A 21,877-nucleotide genomic window follows, 5' to 3' on the forward strand; every position below is an offset into this window, starting at 1 on the left:
CAATGTTAACCAAGGAGGGAGGACAAGCCAACGCTGACTGAAATTAAGGTGAAGATTTGTTACTGAAAAACAAAACTGGGAGACAAAATCAAAGCATATCATATCAACTGTTTTCCAGGAAAAGAAACAGATTAAGTATGATCTTCTGAGCTGATGGCCTACAAACACACCGGCTCCCTGATCACAACATGCGGAAGTGTTCAACCTAATGTGATAAAAATGTTGTTGGAAATCCAACTCAATTGTACAGCTGCTGCAGAAGAGCAACGGCTGCTCGAAATGATGAGATCCCTTTTTGTAAAACGCACAAAATAAACGAACGCCTGATTCACAAGAGGCACTTTGATATCAGATAAACACACTGATGTTTCACACAAACCAGCTTTATTACACATTTAGTCGCTAGCTTGAGGATTTGTTTTAAATACAGTGCACTAATACGCACAAACACACGCACAGGTACACACATCACATACACATGTAAATACTACAAGCTGCATAATTTCGTTCTGCTTCCACATGAGCAGTGGATTATTACCACTGCATAATGTATTTTCACCTTGGTGAAAGTGTTGTGCAGTTATTCAGAATTGTTAGCAGCAGAAATTCAAAATCATTCCACATAATTACCTGCAGATGAAGGACATAATACAGGCTGCTGACATAGAAATAACTTACTGATATGTTGCCGAGTTCACTTTTGTCTCTCAACAGTGTAACTGAGAACAGTAACCAATTAGAGGGACTTCAGTGCAATATTGAGGCATTTTCTTTCAATTTAAATTAAAATTGCTAAATTCAATGTAACGTTGCTATAACCGAGAGTTTGCAAAGTAGATTTTATCTTACAACACAGCAATTATTTAATATGGAGCATTTTTAGTAGATCATTCATAGCACCATATCATGTCCTCTAGTTCAGACATGATTAAATGTGACTTTAAATATATTCAATTAGATGTAAATGCATTTGTTATGTATATGTGTATTTTTCTGCCTCTTCAGAATTTGGACTGTGCTGTTGTCTCTTACACTCTGAATAATCCAAATAAAGACTGAACTTAGATATTAAATGTCATCTAAGTTCTAAAGCATTGACAATAATATCCCAATAGTATATAACATTTAAGCCTATGCTTTGATTCATTAAGCCTGTTTAGCTGTTAGTACTGTGCTTTTCACATAAAGTAGTAAGATTTTTAATATGGGACTTCCACTACCATTGCTTTTAAACCTATTTAAAAGCAACTTTTAATAAACTGTTTGCTAAATACCAGAAAAGTATGAATTTAATTGCATTTAATTATTGGATAGTTTAAGTAAACAAAAGAGATGAAGTATTTTATTAAATAAAAACATCACAGTTCTGTTCTTTCTTTTCATTTTTTGTTCAGCCTCGCGTGTGCTCCAGCCACACTATGGGGTGTCTATCACACTTGTGTTGTGCTGGGAGAATAAGCTTCTGTGTGCATGACTGTATGAGTGAAGGGTTGGGGCGGCAGCTGGCTGAGGCTTTTTTTCAATGCACCCGCCTTGGGGAGCCCCCACTCCAGCTGTGATTGATGCGCTCCTGTTGCTGACCGTGCAGAGGCCAGAGCACGGGGACCCGCCGAGGCTGATGTTTATTTGTGGTCAGAAACCGCCTCGGTCAGGGGGCCCTGGTCGTCAAACATCTTAATCCTCGCAAACACAGCTCTGGGTCTGATTTTCTCCTCGGGCAGGATACATCAGGTTCTCTTTTTGTTCTTGACTCGGGTGCACTGCGCTAAATCTCTGCTGATTTTAGCTGTTGTTCCTTACCATTGTGTGAAATGTCAAACATGTTTTCAAAAGGTAAAAAAGCTTCAAAGATTTTATTTTATTTTTTGCTGTATTTTGGGAAATAAACTTTATACATTTTTTTTTCCTTCACAAAGAAAACATTAGTTTGAGAGAGCTTGTGTGTTTTCTCTGACACATGCAGCCAAATATAGTTATAGACACTGAAATCTAAACACTCAGGACTTATGGTTCTGTGGGAGAGTGCCAGATACATTCATGTCTCTTTGATCTCAGTGGACGTTGGCTTCCCTGCACTGAATGAAGAATGCTTTTTGTATGTGACATTCTGGAGCACTTCAAGGAAATGATCGGTCAAAGTGCAATCAACAGGCAAAGCCAAGACTTCGTACCTAACTCCCTGCGGGGCCATGAAGGTAAAATCACAGAGCCCTGAACTCACTAAGGGAGAGCTCAGGCAGAAGAGCACAGCAGTTTGTTTTTGTTTCGGCTGCGCTCTTTATTGTTCTTGCAAAAAGCTGTTATTTAAAAATTGTAATTATTCACTTCATTGCTTGGGGCTCATAATGCAAAATAATTTAATTGCTGTCTGACAATGAGTAAACAGACTTTTATACTTATGAACAGCTTGTCTGTCTTTCTGGTAATCATAAAAATATAACTGCTCAAATCTTCCAACTCATAAGGAGTAAATCAACCAATCACACATGAGTATTATTGTCACAGGACAACATACAAGGACCTGTCTTTCTGTTACAAAACTGGTTACTGTTGCTATGTGGTATTTGTTCTGTTTATTACAAGTATTTAGTACACCTCTGCTGTGACTTATACTTTTACCAGCATTGAACATTGTCATTGTTAAATGCTGAGAAAGATGCTCCTCTTGTTGTTGTTAGTGTACAGAACACAAAATACATGAGAGAGATGTAAAAGTCAGATTTCAGGCGGAGCTGTTGTGCACTTCACTGACATCTCTGGATAAAGTGATCTGTGAGTGCGCATCACAGTGTTACTCCAACTATTATTCCTAATATCAACTTCAATTTTGATGAAGTCTTTATTTAAGTAAATACCAAAACCTAACAAAATACCATCACAAGTCTGCACACAAAATGAATAACAATTATTAGCTCTGCTATGCTGTTATAGATGACGTTTGGATACATATTCCTGATTCAATAATGCTTACATAGTCTTTGCTGTTGTTAGTTGAGATGGAACCCGTACACTCTATCTTAAAGACTATTAGGCAGTTTAACCCTAACCCAGGTTTTGTGGATTTAAGCTTTAATGAGGTTAAGTAATTTATGCAGAAGTTTCACTGCTCAATAACAAGAAATGTTTAAGTATTTAAGCGTGGTAAATCGAATTGGAAAAATTCTATTACTAACTAAAATGACTTTGTAGATTCAGTTTAATTTGATTAAATAAATGTAAATTCAATTGTCATGTTTGAAAATACATGCAATCTGGGAAGCCGTTGGGAGTAACAGACCATTTTTCAGGGCTTCCAGTTAGGCATCGGCTATCTGGGCCAAGACTTCCTGTTTAATCTGCAGGCCTTTGTTTATAATGCAAATGAATCAAAAAAACAAATAAAATACAGATTACCATTAGACATTTTTCAATGGGCTGGGATTTCAGCAATGCCATGCTTCTTTTGCACTACACAGTGACTGTTCACCTGCATGCAAAAGCATGCAAGACCTTAATCAAATTTGATTGGTCAATAGAACTTGGAATGTAAAGGGAAACCAAGAAACTCCATTACCAAAAATATTTTCCCTTGCCTACAGATTCTGCATATTCATATGCAGATATCACCCTCATTCAGACCTGCTGCACAAGAAAGATTAAAATTTAAGTCAAAAGCTGCAAAATGAGCAATTTTTGTGTAACAAGTATTCAGACTGCTGGACTTGTTAAGCAGTTTTGACCGTGTCTGTGCTCTGATGGCACATCTGCAATCTGTGTTTGTTTTTATAGAGACCTGCTTTACTACATCTCTCAGCCCACATTACCACAGGTTAATGGTTGACTTTTAAAATTAATGACCCTGAAAGATATACAAACACTTGCGCTTAAAGGCATGATGTAGATGTTCGTGTCATCGTTGGGCACAATTTTCAGTGTGTTATTTGTTATCATGCGCTGCAACACAGAGAAGAATTTTACAACCATTAGTTTGTGGTTAAAAGTGAAGCTTTTGCCTTTGATTTTCACAGTTGTTATCTAAATTGACTCAACCTTTTACAAGTAAAGGGCCAGCGTGATGGCTAAGTAAATGCAAAATGATTCCAGCAGTATTTTATTGATTAACATCCGGTTGTGTGGCGACAACAGATGCTATGAATCCTTCCAGGTTAAAATTAAGCTTCCTCTTGGCATGCTAGTGTGACAGCGCTGTTCTCGCAGTGTCCAAAACATTCAGTGGATTACCAGGAATAATAAAACCAACACCCAGCACTTTAAGCGGGATGTGCCTATCTGATGCAAGAGGGGGAGATTGATCTCCCATAATGCTTTGTCTTGATGAGACAATGAAAAATGGCCCTAGCTGGAGACATGTCAATATCAGGGCTGGAGATGCACCGACGGTCCTAGGTTCTTATTTAATCCAGTTTCCTTTAAGATGATAGCTCTTGTTACATTTTCACTGCCTGTCTGTCAGCTTGACATCGCAATATTCCCCCTCTCCTCACTTTCCTGCTCAGTTTCATTTATTTTAAAACGCCATTTCACACACGGCTGACTTTAACAAGGCATTATACAGCACTGAGGGAAGGTCTGGGAGATAGAATTGTGACAGATACAACATTTTTTACGGCAAGAATACAGAATATTGTAAACAGCAGAGTGTATAAATGTGGCAGAGTTCAGAAAGGAAAGCTGCTCATGTATGTATAGATGTCATTCAGTTTCTTCTTCCCTGTGGAAATTACATACATGGGCAAAACACTATTTATTTAGAGCTTTTTAGCAGTAGGAGCAGCAATGGTTCCAGTTTTATTCATTCAAATAAAACATTCTATTTCACAGAGTGATTACTGAGTATTGATTATGTGTGATTTAGTTTCAAGGTCCTATTAGAAAACCATAACCAGACAAGTATGGAAATGTGCAATTTTAGAATAAGAAATGCTGAGCTGATCTACGGAAAGCCTCTTCACTTCTTATTGATACCATTCTGCTGAAATTCACTGCACTTCATCCTCAGGACGCGTAAAGGTAGTCCTTAAGGGATAATACTGAATGGAGCTAAATGGCAAAAATTTTTATTTACAGACCACTTTTTATTTTAGTTTTTGCAAATATTGTCTTGATTTTATAGTGACAATGAAATTAAACAATACTAAGATGGTTCAGTTTTTCTTACAGAAAACTGAAACTGGATTTTTTTCCCCATAAAACACATAAAATAGCACCTTTGTACAGTTTGTGAAATTAACACTGACAGATTTCCAACATGACTTACGGTTGGTGCACTTTTTCAAATAATGGCTAGATATTGGATGATCAATACTCATGGCCTGATGCTGTGCTGAGCTTACAAAGCCCAAGTGTGGTTAGAACACCCATGCCAAGTGATGATGGCTAGTTTAAGTTTTTGGTGTAGTTCACCCCAGTTTTGACAGTTGGCTTACAAAGTGGCAGCAGGAGTGGCAGCAAAGCCCCGCTTTGGCTATCACTAACCATAACAAGAGTACACATTGGGTATGTAGTGAAATCAAAACAGTAACATGTGACTGAAGTAGCCAATCACAAGCTAGGTCTTAGACTCAGGTAAATGTGACGGAACCATAAAAGCAGATTCATCAGGTTCATACACGCATATATAAACAATTAAAGATTTAAATAATAGATTTGGAAACACAAATATGTAAAATAAACTAATGATGAATAATATGACTTATTCAACATAAGTAAAATCTCACAGTCTTATATTTTATTGTATTTATTTTTCTATGGTTTTTCTCTTGTCCACTAACTAACTTGCAAAACACTTTGGTCAGCTCTGTTACTTTGAATATGCGATAGAAATACAATTGCGATTGACGCTGACATGACTGCATAAAAAGCAGCTTTTTGGGTGGTGGGTGGGTGACAGCTAGCCAGGAGCTTTTTTAGAAATTCTTATCTGTAATTGAAATCAATGGTGAATGCTAAAAAGTGGCATGGCTAATGCAATATCCCTGTTAACAAGGAAACCTATAAAATGTTATACTCCTTGGCACCGCCTCCCTAGGACCCGATGTATCCTGGATATCCTGGACACCCACTATGAAACCAGAAGTCCCAAGAGTGAAAGCTCTTTTATTTAGAAATTCTAAATAAAAGAGCTTTAAGGTCAACTGCCTTAAAGCAGTGCTGTGACAGAGAGGCATTTTTTCTTTTACTCCTCAATAATTCCCCCCAGAATCCCTATGGAAAACTTGTGATATTAGTGGTTTAGTATTTTACCCCTGTCTCATCTGCTGTAACCACTATGGCTTTTCACTGTGAGAGTGCAGTGACAGTAAGGGTGTAGTTGCTCGCTGCACCCTCCACGATGCAGCTGTGGGTGAAACACGCTGTGGCTGACATATCAGTGATGTTTATTAAGAGACGAGTCTATCAGGTCTCATAAGCCGGTTCTCGCAGGCGGCAGATCTTTTGTTTCTTCCGGAGGGTGTCATCAATCTTGCGTGGCTGCGCTCTCCTGAGCGCTTGATGGGAGATCACGGATTCCTCCCTCCCATTGCAATGGGTTCAGTGGTAGACGCAGGTAGACAGCATACACGCACACAAACACACACAGAGATATACACAGAGAGAAGACTACATGCTCTGTAGAGTGCCTCTATTCCGAGATGGAAAACACAGAGGGAGGCTCTGTTGTAGACATGACACTGTATTTCTTTATGTTACTATGAGGGATGAACTTGCCATTAAAAAGCAGTAAAAAATATACAGTATTCATATTTTTGTTTTGAAGCACCATGAGGACTTTAATGTTTAATATCTGCTCTGTTCTAGTATGTTTCATTTTCTCTCCTCTAATCTGTACCGGGAATTTTGTTCTAAATATATGACGTTCATTTTTTAGCTGCTTCTGTTTATCTGCTTGATTTTTCTTCAACTTTTCAGGGCTCCCAGAATTTTTATTTTATGGTTGCCAGCTAGTGCAACCATCTTCAACTGATCTGGAGCCCTCCAGGCCTGTCAGAATTGGTAATAAGTGGATTTTTTCTTTAAACTTTTGGGCTGAAATGGTTTCGTCCTTGATGCCCTGGAAGTAAACTACATCACTAGGCTGACCTTATTAAGAAATAAAAAAGTCAATGAAAATAAGCTTCAAGAAAGAATTTTCGACATTGAATAAACAGGTCTCACCTGAAGCAAATTTACCCAGTCAACTCAAAAAATTTGCCGACATAGACAAGCCTTTATAAAATTCAGGAGTGTTTCTCAAAGTCCCATTTTTAGATGTCCTAAAGCGTGCCAGTGTAAAAAACCACAAGTATTAGTATTAGTAGTGTTGTCATGTGGACAAGTGTAGTTTTTTGTTGTTTCCCCGTATAGAGAAGTATACTTACTAAGAGACCATTTAAAACTGGGAGAATTGATTGATTCAAGCAAAAAGTCTGCAGCGCTGCAAAGCAGCAGAGTGAACACACAGACAGGGGATATTACAATACAAATCCCCCCAAGAATGCATTTTTAAACCCTATTTAGAGATGCTCTTGACTTTCTGATCATACCATATCGCTGAGGTTCTGCTTGCAGCTTTGAAGTAAATATTAAATTCTACCTATTAAATCTTAATTAGCTTTTAGAGAAAACTGTGAAAACCTAAAGAGAAAATCTGTTATCCACTCTTAAATAAATATCATATAACACGTATGAAAACTGAACTTAAAGTGCATTGGGTGCGCACGATCCTGTAAGTAGTACTGCAATAGAAGTACAGCCATTGACGGTAAATATCTATTGAATGGTTTTTATGGTGTGGTCTTGCAGTGAGTGTCTCTTGCCTGTAATATTAAATTGATATACTTGGCATATGGAGACTTGGATAGAAAGTGCCCTCTGCACCAGCTAAAACCAAATGAAAGTAGATAACAGCATCGACTCGGAGCCTTCTTCGGTGTCATAACTTGTATGTAAATCTCTGTGCCTGGGATCGGAGACCTTCATTAAGTGCGCTTTAGTAGATTTATGAAGTGATCTGTGCAGGAGTCGTTTGTAGATGCTGTTCGCTTTAGACCTGGACATGATGAATATACTCCACTTGGCTCTGGCTGGACTGCTGAATTTGAAATTGGTGCTGTCCAAAGAACGCTGCTTTTTTCCAGAGCTGGATGGAGCACTCCTGTTTATTCTGGGAGTCGACTCTACCGCGTTGACCTTTAACAAAATATGCCACCACTCTTGCAAAAGGGCATTCATTCCTTTAAGTATTTTTTGCCATTATGATTCCTTTACATCCTCTGCTGCTGAGACACGGTTACCTTTGTCAGGATTATTAAGTGTGTAACATTAAGCAGCTCTCAGTGCTTCAGGTTTCATTACAAATGGTATTCAAGCCACATAGAAAGGTTAGCGTGTTCTGCCCTGAATCCTCATCCCTCTCTCCCAATAGTAATGAATTGAAGGGATCATTTCATACTAATTGCTTTTTCAGGATGATAATCCAAGCAATAAACTGCAAAGAGGCGTTGGCTGTCCGCAGGGAAATACGCACAAATGAAATAAACACCCGTTCACTTTTGACTCCGATCTGTTCAGCTGCAGACCAGAACACATGCTGGCGCCTGAACTGAAAGAAGGCGAGGAAGTTTGAATCAATATTTCCTATTAGAGACGCTGATGCTTAGACCAACAATGACCCACTCTGAATGAGGTCCAGAGTATTGTGTGTTCAGGTGTATGGAGTAATTGAATTCTCTATTGAAAAGGCTCCTCTGATTAAACTGAAGAATAAAAGGAAAATGCAATCAAAGAGACGGTTCCTTGGGACAAAGCGTTACCTTTAAAGTTTGTCATCAAAGTTATTTTGATTAATGTGGGAGTCTGTTCCTGGAATGGTGCTTTAAAAAGAACATACTGAATTATATTATTTTGCAAGCATGGCTGTTTGTGAGTTTTTAAATGATCCACAATCAGGCAGTCTCTTTCTCTTGCAAGTTTGTTCCTTGAACATGCATGCATTCACCGTGTTCTTATTCATGTGTGTTTATAGCTGCCAGGTGGTGTATTGTGTTAATAGACAGATAAAAATCAGCGAGGAAATGGCCCTCCCAGCGCTGACCCTTCCACCACCCCGGCTCTATCTGTCAAGCTGTCCTCCCTCTGACTTTTCACCCTCTGATCCCCATCTCCTGCTTTGGACTAAGAGAAAACAGACCAGTACTCCCAGAGCACATTGCAAGCCAGTTAAAGGCTGCTGCAGAAATGCCTTAAAAAGCAGGCATGGTCATGCAAATGCATAGACAAAAACTGTTTTATCCTGCAAACAAGCAAAAGTAAAGTATTTGCACTAAAGATGAGCAAACAGTTATAATTTTTTGATGCATATTTGCATTTTAAATAATTGAATTCTTTATCCCTAAACAAAACTATTACTTAATCCTTTGCATATATTTCCGTGCTTTTAAAAAATAGCCAATAGTTTGTGGACATATTTATGGCTATGATATCTACCATAATAGTGACTAAGTGACATCTGACAGCTGATGTTTGTAGTGGGACTCTTTGTCAAGTACCTCTGTGTTCCATTGAATAGCCTATTAGCCTACAGACTTTGAAAAAAGACGCTTGCCACTGGCATTCAGTTTTATCTGAGCTTGTTAAAACATAGTGAAATTTAAGTTAAGCATTCCTTTGCAAAATTAAACCCAACAAGGTTAAGCATCTACTCACACAAAGTAGAAAGCTTGGCTAATTATTTCTGCTTTTATAAATTAAACAGCAATTATTCACAAACCTTCACCAGTTTGTCTGCAAATGAGTTTTTCTGGATAATTCTTATATATAAAACTTGCTTAGCATTTATGTAATGTCGCATTTGAGTTGCTATAATGCAGCAAATACATCAATTCTCATTCCAACTATAATGTTCCAGCTTGAACATTAACACAAATAGTTAATGTGAATTTCTGTGTATGTAGTTCGCAGCAGGTTTGCCAAATAAATATAGATTTATCACACTTAATCTCCGCAATACCACAAACAGACCGCATGTAATTACCAGCCTGATCCTGTTCAACAGCAAACTGATACCAGACTTATGGTTGTGTTATTGTTTTGCTACACCAGATTTGCTCTGAAGATCGTAAATGGTGTTTTACATGGTCCCTGGCTTGGATGCAACCATTTCAAAGGCAATAAGTTCACAAGTTCATCGCACATGGTTGCAAAAATGTTAGTCAGCATTAGCTTGTTTATGTTACACTGATTTACTGATTTACATCATTTGAACCCGGACTCACAGCTGTCATATGAGCAAGCTTTGCTTCTGCCTTTTGCACTCTATGAACCCTTCTGGAGAATCATTACTTAAAACCTATTTTTCTAGACTTTGTTTGCTGTTGGAAGGCAGCTGTTTTAGCGATGTCTTTTAGAATGGCGGCCAATGGGGAAAAGTTTTTTTTTTTCTAAACAGTGCATGTATAGAAACCCTCACAGTTGTGAAATGGTCATGGACATACATTTCTTTCTTTTGTTCTCTTTTTGTTTTTGTTTTTTTGCATATGCACATTCATTTTGCATATTCATCACAAATTTACCACATGTTCAAAAGGTTTTCTAGGAAAGTCTTGGTAAAAAATTAGGTGAAGGCACAAAATAAATTTCCTGTTCCACAAACAAATACATTTTGAGCATATGTATGGAGCATTGTGAGCAGCTGGTATCTAGTCTCATCCAGGCTGTATATTTTGGGTAATCTCTTTCCATGTCCTCAGCTCCTTGAGTATCTAAGCATCAGGTGCAGATAAAGTTTGCTGTGATAAAACGCTGCTGCAGGAGAAAAGTAAGAATTGGTTGCTGTGCTGATTGCCTTCCCCTGCCTGTGTGTCAGATAGTGATCAACAAGAAACTCTCGAGTGTGCTTCATCCCATCTCCACCTGCCTGCTGCTGTCCGTCTGTCTGTCTGCAGCTTCTCATTCTGTTGGCCTGGCACAGCAGAGGGGAGAGGAGCAGGACTGAATAGATGTCTGAAGGCTGAGGGAGACCTCTCTTTTTAAACTCCCATCTGATAGGACAGGCACAAAGGAGCCAATCACGGTTCTGCTGAAGTCAGTATATTGGAGGCACATACATTACAGGGTTTCCAGGAGAAAGAAAGTAAAGGTGAAAAACAGAGAAATTAGACAGGCTTCTTTGTAACCCTTTCTTGTTGATTTTGCTCCTGCAGTCTCTGCAAACTGAAATTGATAGCCGGTTAAAATTAGATTATTTTCTTCTCCTCAGCTCTTGATGAGGCAGTAACAGTAATGCTCTTTAATCTTTTACTCCTGATGAAAAAGGAGTGATATCTTCATTATCAGCCTTGTTTTATTTGCTGTTTGTTTGCTATTAGCCTTTTTTAAAATATTGTTATTTTCACATATAATCTATTCCATGTTAGAGAGAGTTGTCTCTGGTGGAGCTGGTGGAATACTACAGTGTTGACATTCAAGTGGTTTAACTTCCAAGATTAGACTGACTTAAATATGACAGACATTGAGCACAACATTAGTTCAGAAAGACCTGAAGAAATCAAACAGCTGACTTTTGAGTCATTCCCTTTGCAACCCATCTCAAGCTCCTCCTCTAATGGTATATCTAATGTAATCTAGTCTTTGCTGGGTCTTGCTGCTGCTCTTAGTGCACAAGAAAATTCAATTCAGTTAAGTTTTTGAGCTGTAGTGGTCCTGACTGAAACATAGTAAGTAAAACATTGCCTATTTCACGTGATAAAATGAAATATCACTTCTTCGTTTCAAATATATGTGCATTTTTGATTTCAATGTTGTTTATCTAACAGTTTGTAAGCTGCTATATATACTTCCTACTTTATTATTTCAGGTATTTCGTATCTATCACATGCTATTATTAGGTCTATTATTATGGCTCTGCTGAGTGCTTGTATTATTTAGTATTTTTTTACTAAATAATACGTGTTTTTAGACATCTTTATGTAATCTGTGGAATAAATCTGCATCTACTAGTAAATCCAAATTTTAAAAATCATTAATAATGGCTTATTTTAAGCTAAATTTATAGTAATTTGCTTAGAATATACTGCCAACCTAACTCAGTTCACATCAATAGTGGTGTTCTAGTTGTGGCAAATACAGACATTCTTTACTTAAATAGAAGTACAGATGCCTGTGTTAAAAATAATACTATTTGCTCTCTACTTCTCTCTACTTCTTATGTAGAGGTTGACTTTGCCTCCACAAGTAGCAAAGCATGGGAAAAAGAATCACAATAATTTCTAATGGAAGCTTTAAGATTCTCATTTTAACATACCGATAGGAAAACCTGCTATGTCTCAGCATTTAAAAACGTTGTCTAAAAAGGTTTTCTGTTGAGATTTTTTTCATAATTTTTAATTTATTTTAAAAGGGGTTTTTCGTGTATTATTGTATTTTTTATTGACTATTATGGCAATTAATGTTCTTATTTATTTCACTCTTTTTTACATACAGCACTTTGTGATTGTTTATCGGTGACAAGAACTTAATAAGTAAACTTTACTTACTTTCCTTAGACAACTAAATTCAACAAGATACGAGATGTTTCACGAGCTCTGTTGGCTGATCCTACACTGACAGTATACTGTATATTGTCTAGGTGGAATTAAGTGAATTATTTTAGTGTCATCGGTGTAAATGCAAATCGATAACCTAATACTGACCATGAGTACCACAGCCACCGTGCACCAGCCGAACATAGTGATTTACTGTAAATTCACCACAGTACAAGCTAACCTTTTTATCCTGCTATGATGCAACATTTGAATAACACAAAATTTGTATACTTAGCTGCTTTGACATTTTACAATATGGAAATAAATAATTTATCATAATACATCACATACAGATCCAAAATGTGATTAAAACTGCATTTAATGTTTAAATCTGCAGTTTAGCAAGTGTCACTGAGCAGTCTTTACCTTTAAATATAACTTCTGTTCTTCTTGTCCTGTCCTGTTTGTCTTCTTACATCTTTCTCCATCTCTGATTGAACTTATTTCACACTCTTTTCTCTCTTAGGGAATAAAGAAGCGGGACCTTTAGCTAGCAGCCCACTATGCGACAAACTACACACGAACAATTTGTGTGTTTGCTGATGTTTGTTGAGCTAATAGAAAAGCTGCATTTAAAAATACCTGCCACTTAAAAAATGTTACTCCCTTTATTCAGCAGCAATAAGTAGATTCTAAAGTGACACAACTTACAGACACCGTTTGTTCTGACCCATTTTAACCCTTAACTATAAATGCTATAAATGACACAGCTGAACCTAAAGTAAAGGGACTGTTTTGAAAATGTAAGAAATTACAGATATTTGTGTAAAAATGTAGGGAATAAAAGTAAAAAGTTGCCAGAAAAATAAATACCCAAGTGAAATACAGATAGTTAAATACAATAATAAAGCATTTGTATGTTCGCTACTTCTCTGCCTTCCAGATAATTTTTAAAAAAATTATCCATCTGTCCTTCAAGAAAACTAAAACTAGGTCCTCAAATGGCTTGTTCCAAAACCTCAGTCTCGATAGACACTCGATAGACAAAATATCATCCCATATTCTCAGCAGAAAAACAAACCCAAAGCATAATATTTCCACCTCTGTGCTGGACTGTGGGGGTGGTGTTCTTTGAGCAATACTCAGCATTTCTATTCCTCTAAATGTAGCACGTTGACTTGATGCCAAAAAGTTAGATTTTGGTTTCATCTGACCACAGCACTTTCCCCCACGCTATCTCTGGATCATTTAGATGTTCACTGGCAAACGTAAGACTGGTCTGTACTGCACATGTGCCTTCTTGAGGAGCCTTGCCAGTGCTGTAAGATTTCAGTCCATTACAAAAAAGAGTGTTACCAATGGTGTTCTTGATGACTGTGGTCCCCAATTGCCTTTATATAATTAGCAGACTACTTCTATGTGGTTTTGAGCTGACCTTTTTCATGATCATCCACACCCCATATGTCTCTTCCGCTGCCAAAAAATCGCACCAACAGTTATCACCTCAACAGGCTTCTTGTTGATGGTCTTGCATTCCATTCTGGACGTGTGCATTTCCACAGCCTTATCCCTGACATCCTTGTTATGTCTTTTATACACATACGCTGAGGTCAGCAGTGTCTGTAATGATTCTGGCTATATACTTATTTCACTCAATGAAATAAGTAAAGCAAACTTATAAATTCAGCAGGGGATCAAATAATTATTTCCCTAACTCTATATAGACTCTATCCTACATCTAGAATACATTCATTATTTCGATGACCTAACCCTTTGTTTATTACTTCTTACTATTTTATTAGAACTTGTCTTAACAGTAACATTAGTAGTGATGTTAATATCAGCTTGTGTGCAGTGCAGTGCAGATATGGGGTCACAGGAAGTGTATTTTTCATGCAGATACCTTTTTAAGCTATAATTCAAATGTATAAAAAATACATCTAAATTTTCCAGCACTCTGTCATGACTGAATACTTCAACAGACAGTCAGCTGGCATTCACTCCCAGCCGCATCCGAGCTGACTCTGAGAGAAAATATTAGGCCGAAGTATCTCAGGCGTGATGTGCCTATTAGATTATTCCAGAGACCAAACAACAGAGCTGGGAGAGGAGGCAGTGGAGAGGGTGGCAGACTGGGAGTAAAGCCTCTCTGAGCGCTGGCAATCAGGTGGTATTAGGCTCTACCAGTTAGAAGCATCAGTGAGGCAGACACAGCTCGGTGTTAGCCGTACATGTGTACATGCTCTCAGTCATCATCCTAGACACAATAATGGAAAACCAGATACCTTATCAAGCTTAACTGTCAGTCTGGAGGCCAAGCTGAGGAGATTAAGTGCAGGATATGTGTGACGGTGCGATGCATGTGGTCGGGAAATGGGCTGGGAGGAAGTGTATGAGAATGAGAGTTAGGGGATAGAAGGGTAAGATGCCTTCCTGAGGTTTGGTTGCAGAATAGTCCCAACTGTATTATATCTGCTTTGTTACAGAGAGAGTACAGCGTGGTATTGTTCTCTTTATCCTACTGGGAGATCCTTAGAGTGTTTCTTGATTGACGCTGGAGATCCACCCACTCCGGGTTGTTAATGAGAAAAGCCCTGAGGACACAGAAATTCAGCAGACATTACTCCATGACCTTTGTGAGGTTTGCTTGGGATGCTGCAGCAAGGCATTCATGCAGCCACGGCGTGGGCCACGCGTCAGGCTCCTCGGGGCTCCACTCAGGGACAGGGAGTAACACTAGGGAGCCTCGTTATGTGCGCAACATCAAAACGAATCAGGCTCTGTCCGCCACCCCTCATCTCAGACCCCCATTGTGGGCTGCAGGGTGAGCATGTGGAGGTAATGAGACCGTGTTGCACTTCGGCCCCCACCGCCACCTCCACTACGAGACACTAACAACTACTGGTGCCCCAGGGATGTCCGTTAGATACACAGTGAGAAAAAGAAAGAGTGAAATGGGGGGAAAAATGAGTGTGAGAGAGAAAGAGAGACCAGGCAGTCCACCTAACCAGCTGAAGTGGAAGTTATCCTCATCAAGTGTGTGTGCATGTGTGTGTGACTCATGCACTGCCAGGGGTATTCAGAGGTCTTGAAGGAGCTGTGCCAAGTTGTGTGGAAGTTTCTCTTGTTGCCAAAAGGCGCTGGGGAGTCAAGCCTCGCTGCAGTCACACAGAGAGTGGTTGAATCTTTATTCATGAGTAATCCAAGTGTCCATGTAATCAGAGACTCATTGAATTAAAAATTGACAAAATACATACTCTTTGGTGTATTTTCTCACTAAGCACAGATGATTTCAGGCCACTAAATGGTCTGCAGCTGGAGAGAAAGAAGGAAAATCTTTTAAGTTCTGCAGTAAAGCTGCAGAATGACAGAACACACATCCTTCTCAAAAACAACACAGAGCCCCAAACAGTTTTTTCACCCAAACAGCCACTTGTACCAGTAGCAAGTACCAGTTTACCATTTGCACTCTGACATGATTAAGGTGAGTGATATAGCTTGGTTTGGCCATTGAAACATTAGTGTTAGAAATTCAAACATTAATTTTATCAATGTCACAACCATCTTGCACTAAGTACAGGTTGTAAATTGGTTGGAAACTGAGAGTAAACTGAGAGTTTTGGTAACATGCGTTCACCATGCAAATAACGCTGGCAGTAACTATCTTTATTCAACATGAGTCACAACAATAGGGATCTTCTTCCATGCTAACAGTCCCAAAATAACACGAATCCAGTATTTATGCACTTTAAAGGTTTGTTTGCCCACTTCCAAAAAGCTTATTTTGTCACTGTTTCATGCAGATAACTTGAGAATTTTTTCCACTGGAGATTTTGTCTGCCCACCACTCATCATAAGGATCAGCTGCACTGACCATTCCTTTTCCAGTAACAGTCAACAGTTTCATAATATCAAATTTAATTGCTTTTATGACGATGGGAAACAATATTTAAAAAGCTTAAAGTTTTTTGTTGTTGCTTTTGTTGTTGCTGCTGTTTTATTTCTCTTTTTGCTTATTATTGCACTTTTTCAGTGAAAGAAAGCCAACATCACCCATTGTGACTAAGACTTGGCAAATTATACAAGTGATGCTTTTGTTCGTCTGTGACATAATTAGTGAGCAAGTGTCTAAGAGGCAAAGAAAGCCATCTTTTGAAAAGATTCCCACACATGGTGTGTCATGTGTTTTCCTACGGTTCAGCTCTGCTCATCTGATTATTAGAATTACAAATAGACTAACTGTATTTATACCAAACCCTTCAGACTCAGGAGTATGTGCTCATGAATCTTTTCATGAACACATTATCTTATATAATAATTTTTGCCAAAGTTTTTCTGTCTTCTACCACCTGCACTATGTTGAGGGGGCATCTTAGGACAGAGCTGACTTTCCAAATGAGCTCATCCAAATGCCTCCTCTCAACTGTAGATAAGCTGCTGTTTCAACAGACATCACCATAGAAGATGGCTGGCACCACCACAGTGCTCTGACCCTTCCTGTAAAGAGCATCAGTGTTGTGACTCCAGTCCAGTTTATTGTTCAGGTGAACACCCAGGTACTTGTGACAGTCCAATGTCAGATCCCTGGATGTTCAGTGGTGTAGGTGTGGTGGGTCTGTGCCTACGGAAATCCACCACCGACTCCTTGGTTTTCCCCGTGTTGGTCTGGAGAAGGTACCGTTGGCACCAGTCCACAAAGTCCCGAATCCGCTGTCTGTACTCTGAGTCATCCTCACCTGTAATGAGGCCGACTATGGCAGAGTCATCAGAGAACTTTTGTAGATGGCAGCCTGAGTAGTTGATGGAGAAGTCTGCAGTATAGAGGGTGAACAAGAACGTTGCCAGCACAATTCCCTGCGGGGCCCCCGTACTGCAGACCAGCCTTAATCTAGTCTGTGATACAGTCTGCTATGCTGTCAATGTCCTACCTGTGAGGAGCACAGAGTTTTCCCCATTTTACCTTGCAGGTTGGAACAGATAACATTTTTTACATTCAAGTAAAGCATCTATTCTGTGAAGTCTTCTACACTTTCTCACATCCAGGATAGTGTAGATTCTAGGATATTCTGGAAAACATGACGCTTACCTGATGCCAGCAATAAGACGAGCAGCTTTGTTTATTGTTTTTGGCCGGACAAAATAAAAACAATCTAAACTACTATCTTTTGCAGGTGCTTAACAAGTTCCATTAATGTGGAATACAGTACAAAAACATCAAATGTATTTGAAGCACGCAATGAGCATCCAGTGCACTGTTCTGGCACCAGCATACGCAAAACGTGCAGCACCTTGATCGTTTTTTGTCATATGGACCCTTGCAGACATGCGCACATCATGAATTGTTGATTACTGTACAGTATGCAAGAAACATGGACCCAAAACCGAACCTTAAATAAAGGTTGCTCTAGTTTTGGGGTGGGTTCGGTTTTTGTAACTAAAGTTAAAGTGCAAAAGATTAAAGTTCCTCCTGTTTCCATTTAATGTATGAAAACGAGTCAACCCCCAGACTCCAATTTTGACATGCTAAACTTTACAGCAGAAATAAAAACGTTAACAGCAAGGTTCACATGTGTTTTTGGTCCATATAGCTAATTCCCCCCTTCCTGACAACTGCTCAGTGGTATTTTTGTTCTTTATTTTTTATTTTTATATTTATATATGGTTTTCAAATCACTTGTCTATTAAAATTAAATTAAAGCTGAAGTTCAGTTTAAAAGGGTGGAAGGCTGGACTTCACTTTTAATTCACTGAACCAGACCTCTTTAATATATTTGGGTATACATAATTTTTAATGCAAGTATTTTATAAGTAATTTATCAAAATTAACTGTGCAATATGAAATTTGTTGGAAAAATTACTTAACAGTGGCATTGGCAGTGGCATATCTGAAAGAGCCCATAGCATGACTTTAATTACCCTGTTATTATAAATAGAAACCTACTAAAAGAACAATAATAATTAAAATGGGACATAGTGCAACAGAAATAAACGTACAGCAAAGTTTGTAGAGATGAAATGCTATTATGGGGAAACCAGTAGACCTCTATGCTCAAGGGGAATAATACCAGTGGGTTTCCTTGGCAACAAAATGGGATGCGCCAATTAGATTAGGGTAGGTTTAACAGACGCAAGTCAAGCTTTGCATAAATAAAGCTACCCAGCCAGGGTCTGTTTTCCTTCCCTAAAAACCTATCACTCAAAGAACTGCTTGTTTTAAATCTGTTTAAGCGTTAAATATTTCAACCTGCGTATAGCTGTTTGAAAAAGTTGCCTATCGATACACAAAAACTGATGATATTGTTAATAAATGAAGTGAATAAGTTTGTTGTGCAGAGAAGTTACACGCTTTTTTTTTCTTTTAAAACAAAAAAAGGATCTGTGTGCTCTGCACATGTGCTAATATAATGGAAACTGCAGATTTTTAAATGTGGCAGGAATAACTTCTGTTATTTTGGGTCCGGTCATTCATTTTGAACCTGGCAGATTTTGGCTGGACTCTAATTTCAGCACAAATTAAACTGGTGAACAGGAGGAAGTGTCGCCAGCAGCATGTGGCACAGCAGCTCAAGCTGTTAGCAGCTGAACAGGCACAGCTGAGGAGCAGTCTCTCTAGGTCTCAGGGGGCTCGTGCAGCAGTCTGTCTGTCCTTACCTATTTCACTTCTTCTCTGCTCTCTTTGGGGACTTCTCCTGTTAGTGTAGTGTTTGCTGTAAGAGACAAGTCTGCCTTTCCATCTGGGCTCAGTTTCAGAGTGAGCTAAACTGCAGTCAATGTCACACAAGAAGTTGCTGAATTATTAAGAGTTCCAGATTTGCTGTGCACTGCACATCTTTCATCCATCTGTTGGAGGAGCATTCATATATGGCAAAGCGTACCTGCTGCAGTTGCTGGCAATCTGTCGCAGATCAAATTTTGATGGTTCAAACATTTGTTGTCACCATGAAGAAGTTTGGCTCTTGTGGTGTTCGACTCCATATTACCCAGCGAGCTTTTCTCCGATTTTCTGTGCTCCGTGATGGCACAGTACATCAGGTAAAATCCTCTTTAACTCTGAATATTTTAAAGTAAGTGAACTGAAATGTCATTATACCACCTTGGATAGCGCTTATTGTTTCCAGAAAGAAGGAGAAAGAGATAATAAGACAGACAGAAAGGGAGACTGAGGTGTAAAAATAGCAGCCCACGAACACCCTCCTAATCATCTGGCCCATTTCCTCAAGGTGATATGGTATAAAGGTTAGAACTGTAAGTCCTCAGTGAGTGCAAGGAGACGTTGTATCACCTCTGGTTTAATCATAGCAGCTTTAATCAACAGGTTTTTACAAAGCGAAAAGCAGGTGTAGTGTGAGAGCTCTGAGATACATCTCAGTTGTCCTAATGTCATCCTCTGACCTGCAGTGACCTGTCATATGTGTCATTATTGCTGCTTTTTTTGTTTTGCACTAAGCCATTTAGTGCTAGGCAGAAATCTGAAGAAGTAAGACGTAATATGCATAATACTAAGAGGAGAAAGAAGAAGCTATTTCTGTTCCGTTTCTGTCACAAGCCATGTTATAGACTATTTAATTTTCATATTTATGGAAATTAGGCCTTGTAAAACCATTTGCTATAAACTGAATGATCAGAAGGTCCCCTCTGTAAAACTGTCACGGACCCGGCTCTGGGGACTCGGGGTCCGTGGGCAGTGGGGACTGTGACTATTATTGTTATTGTTGTTATTATTATTATTATTATTATTTGGTGTGTTGTCTGCACTGCCCCTATGCACATCTGTATGTAGGCAGGTATGTGTGTGTGTGTGTTTTGCCTTTCTGCTGTGGCCAAGTTACAGGCACCTTCAGCCCTGGGGGCGTGGTCTAACTTGAGGGCTGGCCACACCCGAAGTCCTGGCCGCACACCTGCTCCTCATCTGGGCTCGTCGGGGGAGCTATTTAGATGAGCGATGGAGCTTCCACCGACGCTGGATTATTGCGTTTGACTACACGTCAGTCTTCAAACAAGTCAAGTGTGAGTGTATGCCTGCTGGGATAAGTGTTAACGGCTGCCTCTATTGTTTTCCCCTCAGGAGGAGTGTGGGACGAGAAGGAGCAGTGAGCACGGGGAGTGCAGGGACACTGGGGCAGAGAGCACTACACGGGGACTTTTGGGAAGAAGACACTACACGGGAGTCTGGGAAACTGGGGATTTATTGTTGTTTACTTCACCACCTTGTAAATAAACACTGTTGCACTGAAGAGTCCGGCGTTTGGGTCCTATTTCCCCATCTCCCCACGGTCTGCCAGCCAGACCGTGACAAAAACAGCCAAAAAATGGGCTTGACAAATATCTGTGCAATGACAGCAATGTAATATAGTGCCATGATTTGCAGTATGAAACAGGCATAAAATACTGAACTGTCTTTGAAGTCTTTTCTATGTATTGTATATGTCCTCAAAAAAGCATTTCCCGATCAAAGGCCTTGGATCCTACTGAACATGCATGATAATGTAATTTCTCTCAGGGTTTACAATATTCAGATTCCACATTTAAGAACTTTTTCGTTATTGTCAAGCAAAATGAAATAAAAACTATGGCTACCTCACGTGGTGAGTGATATTGAAAACACGATAAAACAGATATCCACCCATGTATTCCCCTAACTACTTTACTTTGGACATTTCCCAAGGCTGGTACACAGAGAGACAACCACGAATACAAAATATAAGGAATATTAACATAATAAAAGCACAACTAACAAGGATACAAGCTCGTCATCAGCAAGATGCATGGAAAGGCCTGAATTTAGCAATAAACCCATAATATATTTCCTGAGCGCTGAGACCCCTAGCAAACAAAGTCGTCAATGTCCTGCTGACTTAATAACTCCAGAGCCCCAAACCTGCTCTAGCATGAATATCAGCACACAAACTCTGCGCCTGGCAGCTTTATGGCATGGGTTTTCCATCACCAATGTAGCTGTAGTGTGTAGGTGACCCAGTCGTTTGGCCCATATGGTGTATCACTAGATTTGCAACACCCAGTTTTTTGTATACGATTGTGTGATTGAATTTTTACAGAAAAGAAAAATCTGAAAATATTCATACCGAATGTATCTGTAAAACTGTTTATGAAAACATTTTTCTTGGTTATCTGTGAATAATAACTTGAAGCACACAGGGAAGCATGTTTTCTGTTTTCATGCTGCAGTGAATCAATCTTCCCCTAACCATGACCAAAGTGCTTTTTTAGCCTTAACTTCACCACACACAGGATGCAAACCTGTGGCGTCAAATTCTCACATTATGTCTACCTATTGTCCGTCCTTGGAACCTCTATACGGTTACAGCATTCAGAACCTCCTGTATCAGAAAACTATGTCAGAGGGTAATAATAGTCCT

The 21,877-nt window shown here is 39.1% G+C and overlaps 1 long non-coding RNA gene across 1 annotated transcript; it reads left to right on the forward strand.

The window, feature by feature from the left end:
- Positions 1-20,190: 20,190 nt before the first annotated feature.
- LOC146546904 (uncharacterized) lies at positions 20,191-20,734 on the forward strand. Its single transcript, XR_014890795.1, has 2 exons — positions 20,191-20,484; positions 20,566-20,734. It is a non-coding gene; the product is annotated as an uncharacterized LOC146546904 (long non-coding RNA).
- Positions 20,735-21,877: the final 1,143 nt, after the last annotated feature.

The sequence above is a fragment of the Mchenga conophoros genome, linkage group LG23, assembly GCF_057382185.1.
Source record: "Mchenga conophoros isolate Kocher_MC1m ecotype Shallow Benthic linkage group LG23, M_conophoros_male_GT1.1, whole genome shotgun sequence".
Lineage (NCBI taxonomy): Eukaryota > Metazoa > Chordata > Actinopteri > Cichliformes > Cichlidae > Mchenga > Mchenga conophoros.